Consider the following 16,000-nt stretch of genomic DNA (forward strand, 5'->3'; position numbering starts at 1 on the left):
ATGTTTAAAAGTAACTAGTAGCAATATTTCGGCTATCTGATTAAATAAATTGAGCTAATAACATTTTCTTAGTACTATTTTAGTTTCGTTGTATTATTTAAACTTTTTCTGGTGACATTAGTGACATAACTTAATTCACATGAAAACATTCGTGAAAAAGTGACTTTTCGTTCAAAAGTTTCTTAGTGCATTTGACCCATTTTAAATATCATTAATAAAGTTTGAAATAGTTTATTTGTGTTTCTTCATTTTCTTTTGTTTAAATTCAATTGAAAATAATTTAAGAATAAAATTTTCAAAACAAAATTTTTATAATAAAGTATTTAAACATGTGTCTGGACAAGACGTTAAAAGGTATCCGCGGTGTGCGACTCGACTATCGAAAGGTTATTTTTGTGCACCAGGTCCAAGGAACAAATGTTTTGAGCGTCTGTAACAAATACGCTGTAGTTGTTAATTTATGCATTTTAGGAAAGTTTAGAAAGGTAATTTTAGAAAAATGTTTTAAGCAATTAGATAAATTAGATAAATATTTAGCTCCAATTTAGTTTGTCGAGCAATATCGACCAGAGCTTTTTATAAATCCTATGATATATATAAACAAGTATCAAAACTATAATATTTTTAAGATAAATATATTAAGTAGGTTTTAAACAATTTGTTATGTATATTGAAACAGTAAATTTAAGTAAGCTAAACTTTTAAAACTTTAAAAAATTTATTCAAGATTTCCAATTTTAAACTACATACTTCTAAGAAAACAATAGAAAATTTATATAAATTGTTTAAAAAATAGTTTTAGTTTTTAGTTTTAGGAGTAAAAGTGATAGCAGTTTCTCGCGACTATGCCTGACTAATGAGTCCTAATAAGAACGCAGTAGGTTGTCTTGGATACTGTTGTTTATGGTCGTGTGGTAAATTTCATTATTAGTTATTTTAATAATTAAAAAATGTACACTTTTGTCAGATTACTGCACCTACTATTTTAGTCATTTAGCTGTTATATATATTTTTTGAATTTTGTTTGTTTGGTGTTAAAACTTAAAGGAAAAGAACACTAGCAGTAAACTTAAAACTCTGTTTAGACAGTCAAATAATAAAGACTAAAAATCAGAAGCTGTTAACATTATAAATAAGTTTAAAAAATCGTAGTAAATCTATTTTTCATAAAAGTACAAGGTTTTAAATTATTTCTTAAAACAAACTTTTTTAAGTTAAAAATTTCTTAAAAACTTTCATGTTTAAATTATAATAAACACAAAAAATATTTTTGTAAAATAGTTTAAATGTTTCAAATTTTTTTTATAAATTCATATATCTGACTTAAATAAAATTTAAACAAAATAAAACTTTATTTTTTAATAAATTTTCTTAATTAAATTTGTGTTTGTTCTGCTTATACTTTTCAAACTAAAATCTCAAAATAATTTGGTTTCAACTAAAGAGCTTATATAAAAAACTCAACTAACACTTACTAAAACTAATATATTTATTTTCTCTACATAAGAAAATCAGTTAATAAGTTTTGTGAATCATCTAAACGTATAGTCTACAAAAACGGTAATTAGAAACAGCTTAAGCTGTAACGTATTACATGTATTAAAGTTTAAATCTTTTAAAGAAACGGCTTTAATTATTTAATTACTATATACAAATGTAAAAAAACTACAATATTTAGATATTTTCTTAGACTATAAGCTGTGATATGGTATATGTTAAGTTTTCATAACTGATTAACTATAAATTTCATTATTTTATAAAACAAAATATTGATATAGAAAAGAAATAAAAGTTTCAATATTAATAAACATTTTAATCGTTTTTGTTTATAATTAAGTAATCAATTTCACAACAATTTACACATCATTTAGCAGACATATCGAAATTTAACCTACTTATTTACTGCGTTTTGTTGAGGATAAGTTTGATCCAATTAAGCAAAACCTTATCCTTAAATCAATGAAGTTATTTGAAGAATATACTCATTATTTTATATATAATGCTTTACTTATGTTACATCATAACTATAATATACAGACATCTCTCGAAAGTCCAAATGAATATGCTTGATTAAAATTTATTAGGTTATAAATTTTGGTCATTTGGTCTAAAAAATTTGGTCGAAAAACCTGGTGCACGAAGAACCTTTCCGTTATCGAGTCGCACATCACGGATACCTTTTAACGTCTTGTCCAGGACAGACGTTATTAGACTAAAAATTAAGTCCAATTTAAAATTATAAATGTTTCTTAGCATACAAATGACTACTCATACCAAAAAAAGTAACAAAAAATGTATAAAATGCTAAGAAAATACAGTTATAGTTATTCTTTTATATAATAAAGATGTTATTTATGAATAGAAATACTCAGGCATTAGTTTAATTAGTATGTAATAAAAAAGCTCGTATTTATGCTTAGTAGTAAGTAGTTAAATACAGAAGAATATGTACAGCTAAAAAAAACAACTATAAACCATTTTCATAAACTTATCATTCAAAATTTTGATAATGTTTTCGCATTTTAAATGTAGTAAAACTTTTGGAGATACTAAATATATTTTAATTCTTTTGCTTTTATAGTTATTATCAATTTTATTGTAGATAAAAAATAGATTAATTGTTGATGCAATAAAAAAATAAAAACTTCATTTAAAAGACAAACAAATCAAAATCAAACTTTCATAAATTTGACTTTAAAAGGCAAAACAAATGCTTATTTAATCAGTTCAGTTAACAAATTGATACAAAAGTTTTTAAATGAAGTAGAAAAAAAAACTCAAAATTTAGTTCAAAAGTAAATTGTTCTATGGTTTTAAAACGTTAATATTAAGCAGCATAAGTTTTATTTTGTAATTTCTGTGCGTCTAAAAATAAATTTTAGAAACGGTTAGATAATTTTATAGAGTTGCTTTTTATGATTTTAATAAACTTAGAGACATTAATAAAGGGTAATTCTTTTATGTACCTTATTGTAGACAAAATTAAAATTAGCTTAACTATTTTAAAATTGTTGTTTTTTTGTACTTAAAACTGTATAAAATTTCAACGATTTATTTAACACTTGTAAGTAAAAAAAAGTTACAATAATCAGTGGTGTTTGCCTTTTGTTATAAAATAAAGTTGTAGAACTCTTTATTTTGAAAATTAGAGTATATATTATTATTTTTTAATTTAAGTTGATATAAATAAAAAGTTGTTACTAGTTATCCTAACATGTAAAGTTAAATCTCACTTTAAAGTGTGCTATAATGCGAATAAAGGCGAATTAAAGTACTTAAATTAGCATTTAAAGTTTTAGGATATAATTAAACTCACATGTTATATAATTTATTGATAAAATACAAACTATATCAAACTGTGTGGTCTATTAAAATTCTTATACACTAGTGTTATAATTAAATTACTTAAATTTTTTTCTTTACAAACCGTAGTATAAGTCATCAACGGTTAACCAGTGTAAACTAAAATAGGAAAACTGAATTATGATATATATTTGAATGTATAGGAAAAGTTTTACTCAAACTCAATTTAGGTTTAATTTTTTTTTGTAACTGTTTTTAATAGAAAACTTGTAATGACCCAAAAAGACTGCTAAAGATAAAAATATTCACTTAATTTTTCTATTATATAGTCCTGGACAAGACGTTAAACTGTATCCAAGTGGTGTACCACTCGATAACCAAAAGGTTTTTCGTACACCAGGTCTTAGGACTAATTGTTTTGATCACTTTATTTTTGTCGTAACAATATATATTAAGAAATTTAATCATATCATAAAGTAGGTTTAATTCCGTGAGAAAAAAAAATTATACGATTTCAGTAAAATTCATTTTAAAAAGTTTACTTGGAAGTAAATTGGTATGTTTAGGCTATAAATCAGGGGTCGGCAGGCAGTTGGTGGTCGAGGGCCAAATTTTAAGTTTACAAAATTTTCGCGGGCCCCAGTTTTAGTTTTAGTGATATTTGAATAATCTTTGGGCTTTTGTTTTCGTCACACCAGAAATAGTTTTACTTTTATTCACTTAATTACTTGAAATAACTTTTAGCAACACAGAGAATGCCTATTTAATATATAAACATATGTTGTAATAGAATTTACGTTGTTTAGTATACTTAAGTCTTAATAAAATAAAGTACTTTCTTAAATGCTTAATTAGTTAAACTGAACAAAATACTTTTATTTTTTTACTTACAACCTAACTCTCTATAAAATAAAAACCGAGCTTGAAAAACATTTATGGGTCACTTTTATACATTTTTTATATTATGAACCACCTTTCATATCAAAAAATGTTAACTTTAGAAAATAGTTTTTCCGTTTTAAATAGTTTGCACTCTTTAGAAAATTCAGTAATTAGTTAATTAAATAAAATCAATACCTATTTATACTGTAGATAAGCTAGATCAAACTTTTAAGCATAATTAATGCTGGAATACTTTAATAAAATACATTATTAGTAATTAATTAGTCTTTTAAACGGTTGCCACTTTAAAAGCAAAAAATTCTAAATTATATGATTAGTTTACTAAAAGTTAAAATAGCTAAAATCTTACTGTTAATCAAACTTAAATACATAATAAAATATCATTATTATAAAAAAGCACAATAAGTAAATAGACTTAGTAAAAATTACAATGAGTAAACTACACTACAGTCATAAAAACTATTCTGAGAATTCGAAGATTTATTCAAAGTGTTTGAGATAAAGTTTCAGATACCCTGTGTTTTATAAATATTTCTGAAACAGCTTTAACATAGACTAAATTAATAAAAAAATAAATAACCTGATTTTTTTGCAACCTTGTTAGAAATAAACTTCACAAAATACAGAAGTACTGAAGTTTACTAACAATGAATTAATTATATAAATAAACAAATTATTGTAATTCAGCTTGAATAGACAATTAAGTTTTTATTCATTTTTAACAAATGTATAAAAATATATTAAGCTATTAATGAATTAGAAAAACCTATTTTTTACTGAGCATTATAACAATCCTTTATCTGCAATAAAAATATTGCATTTAAAAAGAGCAAATGTGAATTATAAGACGAGCTATAAGAACTATAATACGTTAGTTTGGAGTTATTGCGAGAAACGAAAAAAAAAACAAAAACAAATCGTTTAAGTCAGTTTCAACAACGCATATAATTATTTTCAGTAACTACAGAGTGATCAGAAAAAAACTGTTTAGGCAAGTTATAAAGTAGCAAAAGTAATTACTAAAAAAAGATACCGTTGACAGTTGAAAACTTGCGATAATTTGTGTTTGCGTAAGCAAAATATTTTTGTTTATTTCTTAAATATCAACAAGAAGTCGTGTTTAGGAAATGTATGAAGATTATAAAGCCGCATAAACCGAATTTGGACTCAAATCAATCTGTTAAGATGCGAGAACTGATACAACAGATATTGCTAACTTTAGAATTTTTGTTACAGGTGTTTTTACTAATTTTGAAATTTTAGAAATTTTTTTAGGTTGAGCTCCAATACAAAGCACAACAATAGGTAAAGACATTTTAAAAGCAAAGGTACAATGCACCAATAATTGTTTTTTTAAATTACAAATTTTTTCTTCTATTTTTAGTATTTATTTAAGTAAAAGGTAAAAAAGAACTATCTTAAATAGTATAACTTAAAAGATTCTGTTAAGATACTTTAAATGTGTTTTTTAATAAAAAATATTATATGGTAGTTTTTTTTGTCAAATCGAACTTTCATTACTTTACATTTAAAAATTGTTTGGAATTCGAGGTTTTTTCGATAGTTCTCAAATTTATAATTTTTTTAGATTTTTTAAGTATAAATTTTCAAATTTAAAACTTTTCCGGGTTTTTTGTCAACACTAATTGTTCACTGTTATATAGTAGTTACAATTAGCATAAATAATTATTCAAAGTATTTCAGCTGAATAACTTAAAATTAAAAATATATTTTAATTCATACCAACCTTGTTTATGAACAAAACATACATCATAAATTTAATTTACCACTCTTTAAAGCAAAAAAGTCAATCCGAGTGACCAAAACTAGCCTGATACTTTAGAATACAAAAAACAAACAAAACTCAAGCCAAAAACTGAAAATTTACTAAATTGGCCTGACATTTCAAGTTTTCAAATAGTCATGGTCTGAGTGTGTGGCAATTTTTCTTTGTTTATAATAGTATCGAATTTGAACTATTTTGATTAAAAATGTACAAATTTAATATTACCATTTCTCGTTCCAGTTTGTATTAAATAGGTAGTTCCAAAAAGCAGCAACTGTTTACATTAGTATGCAACGCATAAAAATTAACTTAGTTTGCAAAAAAACATGGTCTGAAAAATCAAAAAGTATACCTAACAAAAACTTTTTAAATTTTTATCATATATATTGTCTTAAATGTGTCTGTACACACTTAGATATTACATGTATAAACAATTATGTTAGTAAATCATGCATAGACTAAATTTTATCTCGTTAAGTATTAAGTAAAAAGTGGTTTAAACTATGAGCCTCTTTGTTCATTGGTAAAAATAAAAAATTAATTTAAAATGTAAAGAAAACTTCTAAAAACTCAAAAGTGTCAAAACCAAAACAAATTAACTTTATTTCTTCATCTTATTATTATTATTATTATTATTATTATTATTATTATTATTATTATTATTATTATTATTATTATTATTATTATTATTATTATTATTATTATTATTATTATTATTATTATTATTATTATTATTATTATTATTATTATTATTATTATTATTATTATTATTATTATTATTATTATTATTATTATTATTATTATTATTATTATTATTATTATTATTATTATTATTATTATTATTATTATTATTATTATTATTATTATTATTATGTTATATAAATTTTTTTTGTATAAACTAGAATATCAAATTTAAAAATAAAACATCCGTAATAGAAACTTAGGTATAAAAAAACTGTAAAGAAATGACATTTTAGTTCATTATTATGCATTAGTTTTGTACAAAACGGAAAACGTTTGAATGTAGTCTTACAAATAGGTATTATATATCTTACTAATTCAAAGGACTTTTTAGTAAGATATAATTTCTAACTAAAATAACTACTTTTTCAGAAAATAATTTGCTGTTGTAAGAATAAAGTTATTATAAAAATGAGAAAAAAACCTGGAAGAAAACTAACCTGTCTTTTTAACATTTTAAAGCTAAAACATTAAATTCTATTAATTGTTTAAAAATATTATACAGGAACTTTAAACTAAATTTATTAAACAAATTTGACTTAAAATATATTTTTGCTCAGCGGGCCACATTTACATACTCGCGGGCCGCATTTGGCCCGCGGGCCGCAGTTTACCGACCCCTGATAAATGTTAACAACTATATTCTTTTTTTTTTTGATTTTCGGTACTGTGTAGGCTGAAAAATATTTAATGAGATTAATTCATGTATTTATTAAGTTTCAAAACAAAAAAGTTTAAACCTAAAATTCAATTTATAAATTTTTATATGTTTATATAACCTTTTTCTTATAATTGAAAATATACTTTTTTTAAATTTAAAACTGTTATGGATAAAATTTTTGAATGAATATTTCATAGAATAAAGATGGTATATTATAGTAAATAGTAACTTTAAACTGTTTTTGAAAATATACTTAAACTTTAGTAAAGTGAAACAGTATAATTTTTTTGCTAAATTTTATAATTTTAAAAGGTTATAGTTATGAAAAATATTTTACAGTTCTATAAAGTTAATTTATTTTCAGTCAAAAATTTATACTAATAAAAACATCAATGTAGTAAAATATATCCTTTTATTAAGCTTAGATAAATATTTAATAAGAAAGGCTTTAATTATTATAGAATCTATTTACATATTTATTACTTTAATTTCATACATCATTTTAATATACGTTACTTTTTTCAGTTTTATAAAATTTCATATTTCTATAACTCCATATAAAGTCCTCTACTATTTTTAAACATATTTATAAACTTTTAAAAAGTTTTATACTACTTTGACTTTTGCTTTAATTTCTTTTTACAATTAATCCTTTAAAAAAGTATTCAAACTTTTTCAGAGGTAATAATGTAAAAGTATAATTTATCTAAAAGCGATTTCATTTTAAAATGCCATAAATCAATAGTAATTTTATTAAACTTGATAATTCTTAGATCAGTTGGTATAAAGATTTTTTAAAGAAAATTTGAATGTATTTAAAGTTTCACTAGCATAATAAAACAAGTTTGTTGTTTGAGCTTTTATAAAATTTTATATCTATAGTACTAATTAGTAAAAATATTAAGTAAAAATAAAAAATGTCGTTGTTTTATTTTTTTGTACTTTCGTAAATTTTTGTTTTTAACTCAAAAACACAGATCATCTCGTAAGTTACGAGTCGTAACCTTTAAAAGCATACGGTAAGTTTAGTAAAATTAATAATAAAACAAATCAAGGTACATTTTTAAATCAAAAATTTATACATAATGATATTATTAAGTAGTTTACATTTTTCAAAATTTTAGGTAAACTAACCCAATAACATTGTGACTTTCCTATATTAATAACTTTAAAATTTAAGTTTTATTTAAAATCTTATTTAGTTTTTTATTTTTATTTTTTATATTTTTTGATTTCAAGTTTAACCTCATGTCTTCTTGCATGTTATTGTAGAATTTTTTACAGATTTTATACAACTGATATACTCGTTTGACTAGGTTTAAGCGAGTGAAACGTTGTTTTTGTAATAAAAACGAAAACTTTGAATTTAATATACTTACTTAATACATTTTTCATAAACTTAACATTTATTTGAAACAAACTGATTTTTTTAAAGTTTCTTTCAATAAGTCTTTCGATTATTTACTGAAATAAAACCATAAAAAATTTATTTATACAGATAGCTTAAAACCATACAAACATTCGCCGTATTTAAGCTTTAGATACTATTAAAAAATAGCTTTATTATTGTTTTAATAAAAAACAGATTGAAGTCCAATAAACTTTATTAAAATTTGATCCACACTACATCAAATAAAAATAATATGAAAAAAATAGCACTTCCTTAATTTTGCCAACTATACTGCTCTTTGTGTCAAAAGAATAAATAAAAATTACTAATTTAATACAGCACATTAATTTTAAATTTTAATAACGTTTAACATGAACTGTATCTAGATTCTAGAATCTAGACTATGATAAAAAGTCCTGCTTACAAATATACTTGAAATCTTTATATACTTGTAAAAATATAAAGTTAGAGCTTAAATAAACACCTTTTAGAATAAATAGTCTTTTAATGCATAAAAAAATTGTATTAATTTTTGAAAAATTTCAGTAATTTCATATAAATTGTACTATCAAAATAAAAACGAAATTGTATTGTTTTCAAAGACAAAACTATTTTTGCTGTCATTTTGGTTTATTTTAGATAAAACAGTTATACAGAGAACAAAACACTTCGATAAATATAAAAAATAACTAATTTCAATAAATCTCTGTAACATGACTATTTAACAAAAGAGTCTTCACAAATCACATCCCATAAATTTTGTAAACATTTTAATTTTTACAACTCATTAAAAAGTGAATTTACTTTTTATATAGTTTACCACAATTTTTTGTTTTGCAGGCTTTACTGTTAAAGTATAAGTTATCTTTAGGGTACCATATTACCTATCATAGACAAGAATTTAAAAGGCATCCGTGGTGTGCAACTCGATAACCGAAAGGTTCTTCTTGCATCAGGTTCTAGCATCAAATATTTTGAGCGTTTTTTTTGTCATTCAATAAACTATTCATTAGTTGTTATTTGAAAAAAAAACAATTATTGTAAAATTTTATAGATAATTCATTCTGTTAAATTATTTTTTTGTATAACAACTTTTAATTTGATATATTAATAAGTTACACTACCTAAACTTTAATAGGTTCAAACTATTTTAAAAGCGTAAAACAACTTTTCTTTTACAAAAATAGCTATTACCAAATCTTAGAAATTGATATAAGCGATAAATGAAAAGAAGCTTTTAAGAGCACAGGAAAAAGATGGCTGGAAGGAATTACTCAAATTTTAAAGATTTAAAATCTTACAGTTCAAATTTTGATAACTGTTAATTACTGTTAATAATCTTTTTTATTAAGTTTAAAAAAAATATGAACCTTTTGGATAATATGAGAAAATGAAAATAAACGTGTTTATGTTTGCATGATTTGATATATTTAATTGATAATAAGAGTGAATTAACTCTTCATCATTACTTTTTAAAATAGATTATAAAATAGTTAAGTTATATAAATTTAAATATTAACTTTTATTAGATTAAGTTATTTTACAATTCCTTATAGTTATATGGGAAGTCACTTATATTTGTTTTATTTCTAAGAAAAAATTGCACTTTCTTTTATTTTTAAGAATTCATTGCACCTTCTACAAAAAAAATATACAGTTTATCCTAAACAATTTTTTTACTAAGCTGTATTTTGTTTTAAATTTCGTTTATAAGATAAAATATTGTCGTTGTGTAACATTATTAGGGTATATATGTACTTTAAAATGTTGCATGTTAATGACTATTTATGCAGTTATTATAACATTAATCTAAAACTATCTATAAGTTGTTATCGAACGAAAACCAGTTGTTTTACAGTCTGTCAAATGTATAAATTAGAAAATTAAAGTATATTTAGTGTACAAACAAAAAATAATAATTTTATACTACTGCATAACAGTCTTCATTAGCTTCAAGATACCTTTTGCAACTTAATTTAAAAATAAAGAGTAATTAGTGTTTTGAATTATATTAAGTTACAAGTGTTGTCTATAAGTAAATTTTGTTTATCAGTCGTAAAAACATTGTTTTATAAAACATAACTAAAAGCCCAAATTTAAAATAAGTCAATAAAACACTACAGATTGAAATTACCTCTTCTCTCGTTTTTTATTTTCTATTTTTATGACGTCACAATTACGCACACAGAAACAGTATACTGCAGTACTTTGACTGGTATAAGACTGTTCATTTAAGTTATTAAACTAACCTGACGGGGGTCTTAACAGCGATCAGGCAGGCTGTTGACCCAGGGAGAGGTTTCATCATTGCACACTGATGAAAACTGACCTCTGCGATTACTCAAAATTGAGTAAGTCGGCCGTGTCATTTTTCACCTGGGGAAGATGCGTTCGCGCTCTCCCCTAACTATTAACGGAGACAAACAACAAGTTCAAAAAATCAGTATAGCTAGTTACATTTTTGCTAAATAATTTCTTTTTTAAATATAAACCATCCAATTCAACATCCATTATTATTCAATGTCAAAACCCTTTAAATTCAATTTAAAAAAATATTTGACTGTTATATTAGGAGCTGTTATAACTTATAAAAATGTTTTCCAGATCCTTTAATTTTAGTATATACGTAGCTATGATCAAAACAAATCTTAACAAGATTTTAAGATCAAAAGTAATGATTTAAATATTAAACATATCAAATTTAAATATCAAAAATAAATAGCTATAAATATTTGAGAATAATTATAGGCAGAAATTTAAAATGGTCAGAACACATAGAAACTATAAAAACAAAATTACAAAAAACATTGGGTATTTTATATAAAACCAGACACTTCTTAAATGAAAAAGCATTATATTTGATTTTTAACTCTTTGCTTATGAGCAGTGTTAGATATGGCTTGTTGTGCTAGGGAAGAGCAAATAAAAAATGTATAAATGATATTAATGTTCTCATAAACAGAGCACTTAGATGCATACATTATAAGAAATATGATGACAGTGTAAGAGAACTAAAAACTCAGAACAAAGATATTAGATGTTGAGAGTCTGATTCTATATGAATTAGGTCTGTTTATGTTTAAGTTTAACAACAATTTGTTACCAGATAACTTTAAAAATTACTATAAAAGTGTAAAAAATGTCCATAATTATCATACCAGGTCTTCAGAAACAAATTTTTTCCTACCTAGATTCAACAGTAAAATAGGTCATAAATCACTATCCTTCCAAGGTAGTAAGTTATGGATTAAGCTACCATTATATCTAAAAAATATAAGTCATTTTGGAAAGTTCCAGCATGAACTTAAAAGTTATCTGTTAAATAGTGATTCTCAAGGTCATTAGTGAACATTCCTACTTGCCTATTTACTTTGCTTAATAGTATTTGTCATTTAATAACCAAATTTCTATTGTTTTTTTTATATTTTACTTTTTTTTTTTCCGAAAGTTGATTTGTTTGGTCACAGTAACATTGGTTTAGTCTGGATATTAGCATTTTCTATCTAATTATTTCTAAGATTGTAGTTTAAGATTACTATTTAATAATCCATTTAATATACAACTTTTTGTTTATTTTTTAATATTTTTGTTAGAAATAGGTTGTTACATTAACATTAGTTTAGTCGAGATTTTAGAACTTTTTGTCCAGTTATTTCTAAGATTATTCTATAAGATTACTTTTTTGAGTTAAGTTCAGAATATTTATAACTTTTTTTTTCCTTTTTCTGCTTACAAACTTTTTTTTGCATATTTTATTAGTTTAGTTTTTTTATTTTTATTGCATGCAAATGTAAAAAGAATAGTTATAGATGTTTATATTTTAGCAGAAAATTAAGTATTTAAAAAGCAAGCTGAGATAAGATAACTGTTTCAAGCATATTTATGTTACAAAAATCTCTTTTTGAGCAAAGCAAAGAAAATTTCTTCTTTTTTATGTTTGAAGATGTTGTTTTCTTTCTATTATTACAGTTAAGACTTAGACAAGTGTTCAAAAAAGGGAAAAGAGTTTTTTTTTTTGAATTAATGGAAAGAAGTTTATTGTTGTTAATATCATTGTTCTTAAACTATTATTGTTTTTATTTTACGTAGTACGTATCTTCATATATCATTTATAAAAGTTAAGTTCAGTTTTGTAAAAATCACTTCTTTAGGTTATTAAAAATTTTTACAAAAGTTTATTTAACTATTCAAATTAGAAATATTTTTATTTTTCAACTTAAATTATCAAATAAAAAAAAGTTACCGTTTTAGCACGAAATACTTAAATATATAGTTATATTTATTTTATACTTTTTATTTAGTTTAAGCAATTTTTTTTATGGATACAGCTTTATTTTACTTTTTTTGAATATTGCAGCTTTACTTTATTTTTATTTTTTCAATGTTATAGCTTTTTTTACTGTTACTTATTTTTTGATAAGTTAAAATAAGTTGGTAGTACAGTCAAGATTCTTAAACACACATAAAAAAAAGGAAAAAACTTAATAGGTTTTTTCTTCTTTTTTAAATCATATAAAAGGGTAATTGATTTGCAAAGTACTTGATGAATTTTAAAATTAAAACTTCAGATAAAATCTTAACCTTTTAACGTAAAGTTAGATGTATATTTCATGTGTATATAATGTTAGATATATGTGTGTGTAAAAATTCTTTAGTTTTTTTTGGAATTTTTTTTTTTAGAAAAATATTTAATGTTATAAAGTTTATTAGTGTCATTTTTCTTAGAGCTTTTCGTTTTAGAGTTTATTATTATTTTTTTTCATTTTTAGCTCATTATAATTTTGATTAAGTTTGGGTATGCAACTCGATGACCGAGAGGTCTTTTTGCTATCCAGGTCATTGAACCAAAAAATTTTTGAGTTAAAATGTTTTGTTTTTTCGCTTTTGTTCAATAAACTATGTTATGATTAAAAAACTTCGAAAATACTAGTATAAAAACCAGTTATACTATATAACAATATCCAAATGTTGTATTGTAAATGAATAACTTCAATATTAAAACTGTAAAAGCATTTTTTATAAGAATTTTTTGACTTCTATTAAACGTTATAAAACTATAACTGTAAGATTTATATTGAATTGTAAAAACATGCGTTCGCACTCTCCCCTATCTAGAAGTACAATACTATAAGTTCTTGCACGTAGTTGTTTTGATTATAATGCAACACAATATGATAAATACTATGAGTTATGCTACCAGCCATTTCTGTATAATTTTAGCTTGTTTAAGTATCATATTTTGAAACAAATCATTAAAAATAAAATACAAGGTACTGGAGGAGTTGCTATATATGTCAGTGACTCTATAATATATACAGCAAGAACAGATCTTATTTTCACTAGTGAAAATTATGAATCTGACTTGTTGGAGGTATCAATAGGAAAAAATAATGAAAGTGTTTTAGTTAGATTAATCTATCCCCATCCAGGGAGCTCAATAAGTGACTTTACTAAACAGTTTTCAGAGTTTTCATTAATGAACAATACTTTAAGATAAGGAAGTTTGCATATTTAGTGATATAACATAAATTCACTTAAGAAAGATAGAAAAACATCTATTGAAAATTATTTTGATGAAATTCATTGTTTTGGCCTTACAAACTTGATTAATGTCCCAACTAGAGTTACCTATCATGGAGGAACACTAATCGACAACTGTAACCGTCATAATTAGTGCAATTGATTGGTTGGGTTTTGTTATCGATAAAGCTGCTCTTAAATAAGATTTTTAATAACGGTTATTTAAAGTATTGCAGACGTTCAGATGGAACGCCGGCTTACTGACATAAATAAAAATCAAGATGTTTTAGATGTCTATGTTTACTTGTTGCAACAAAGATCACTCAGTGAAACAGAAAGTACCAATACTTATTAAGATATAAGTAATGAAGTTATAGCTAAATGTTTAAAAGTCACAATAACTTATGAGGGAACAGGTCAAATGTGCACGAAGGGTCTAATATCCACCAAGGGACACTTTTGCACAAAGAGATATTTTTTCCACGAGATTAAAACAAATAAGTAAAATAAACAAGAAAAAAATAAATAAAAAAAAAGCTGCCGACCGAAGGTAAGGGTTAGGGGTAATAGTGGTAGTAAAAATTAAAAAAAAAACTATAAAAAACAAAGTATTAAATTGAAAAAATAACTAGAAAAGAATAATAATATATGAACTAATAAAAAAACGGAAAAGAAAAAAGAGTACTAACCGAGGGCAACGGTTAGGGGCTGGGATGGTAAAAGGCGTTGCTTTATTTACTCAAGCGTGAAATTGTTAAAATAAAACAAACAAAAAGTTTTACGCTTCAATGCTCAATAGGCTTGACAACTACAAGTATTTAACCATCCGTGGTTAGGGGTATAACCGGTAGAAACAAAATACCTAATAAAGATAATTATAAAAAAAAACCAATAGAAACTTATTATAAAAAAATGCAAAATAAAAGAGATAAAATACCGACCGAGGGTAAGGGTTTTAGGGGTAACAGTGATAATAGAAAAAAAATAATATTTAAATAAAGTTAACAAAAGAAATTTAAGTTTTTTTCAACCCGTGCAAAAGTGTCTCCGAGCAAAAATTACCCTTCAAGCAAAAGTTTTTTTGTGTAAAAGTGACCAATCGTCCAAAATTGACGCCATGCAAAAGTGTCTTCGTGCATATTTAACCCTTCGTGCAAAAGTTTACCTTTGTACATTTTATAATCCTACCCTTTTATAATATTATTGTCAATTTATTTATTCTAAATTCATATAATAAAAAGCTACTGTAAGAAAATTGCTTTAAAATTAAACTGTTAAATAAAAACAATAATTTTTCAATATATTGTGTGCTGGTTTTAAAGTGAATTAAAAATATATATGATTTTTGTTATTTTAAAATGTTTCAAAACTAAATTTAGATAAATTTATTGTAAATTAATCTATTTTGTTTATGCAGAACAAACTTTTTCGTGTAACATTCTTTTTATATCGGCTAATATTGTTTTGAAAATTATATAACTTTTTTCAAAAGCTCTTGTCAAAATACCAACCTTTAATTTTGTTAAACTTAATGACTAACAAAATCAGTGAGGTTAACAATTACAAATTTATTTTACTTTTTAATACTCTCATATTTATCAGTCTAAGTTTTCTAGTATTGTGACGTCACAATTACTCAACAGCAAAATGTAAATTCTTGTGTATTGGTGGGGTAGCAGCAGATGGCTGTATAGTT

General features: G+C 23.6%; 1 non-coding gene across 1 annotated transcript; it reads left to right on the forward strand.

Annotated features, from left to right (window-relative positions):
• Positions 1–11,025: 11,025 nt before the first annotated feature.
• Positions 11,026–11,190, forward strand: LOC145837352 (U1 spliceosomal RNA). The gene has a single exon (XR_014369987.1). It is a non-coding gene; the product is annotated as a U1 spliceosomal RNA (small nuclear RNA).
• Positions 11,191–16,000: the final 4,810 nt, after the last annotated feature.

Source organism: Thalia democratica, chromosome 5, assembly GCF_965202585.1.
Source record: "Thalia democratica chromosome 5, ktThaDemo2.hap1.1, whole genome shotgun sequence".
Taxonomy (NCBI): Eukaryota; Metazoa; Chordata; class Thaliacea; order Salpida; family Salpidae; genus Thalia; species Thalia democratica.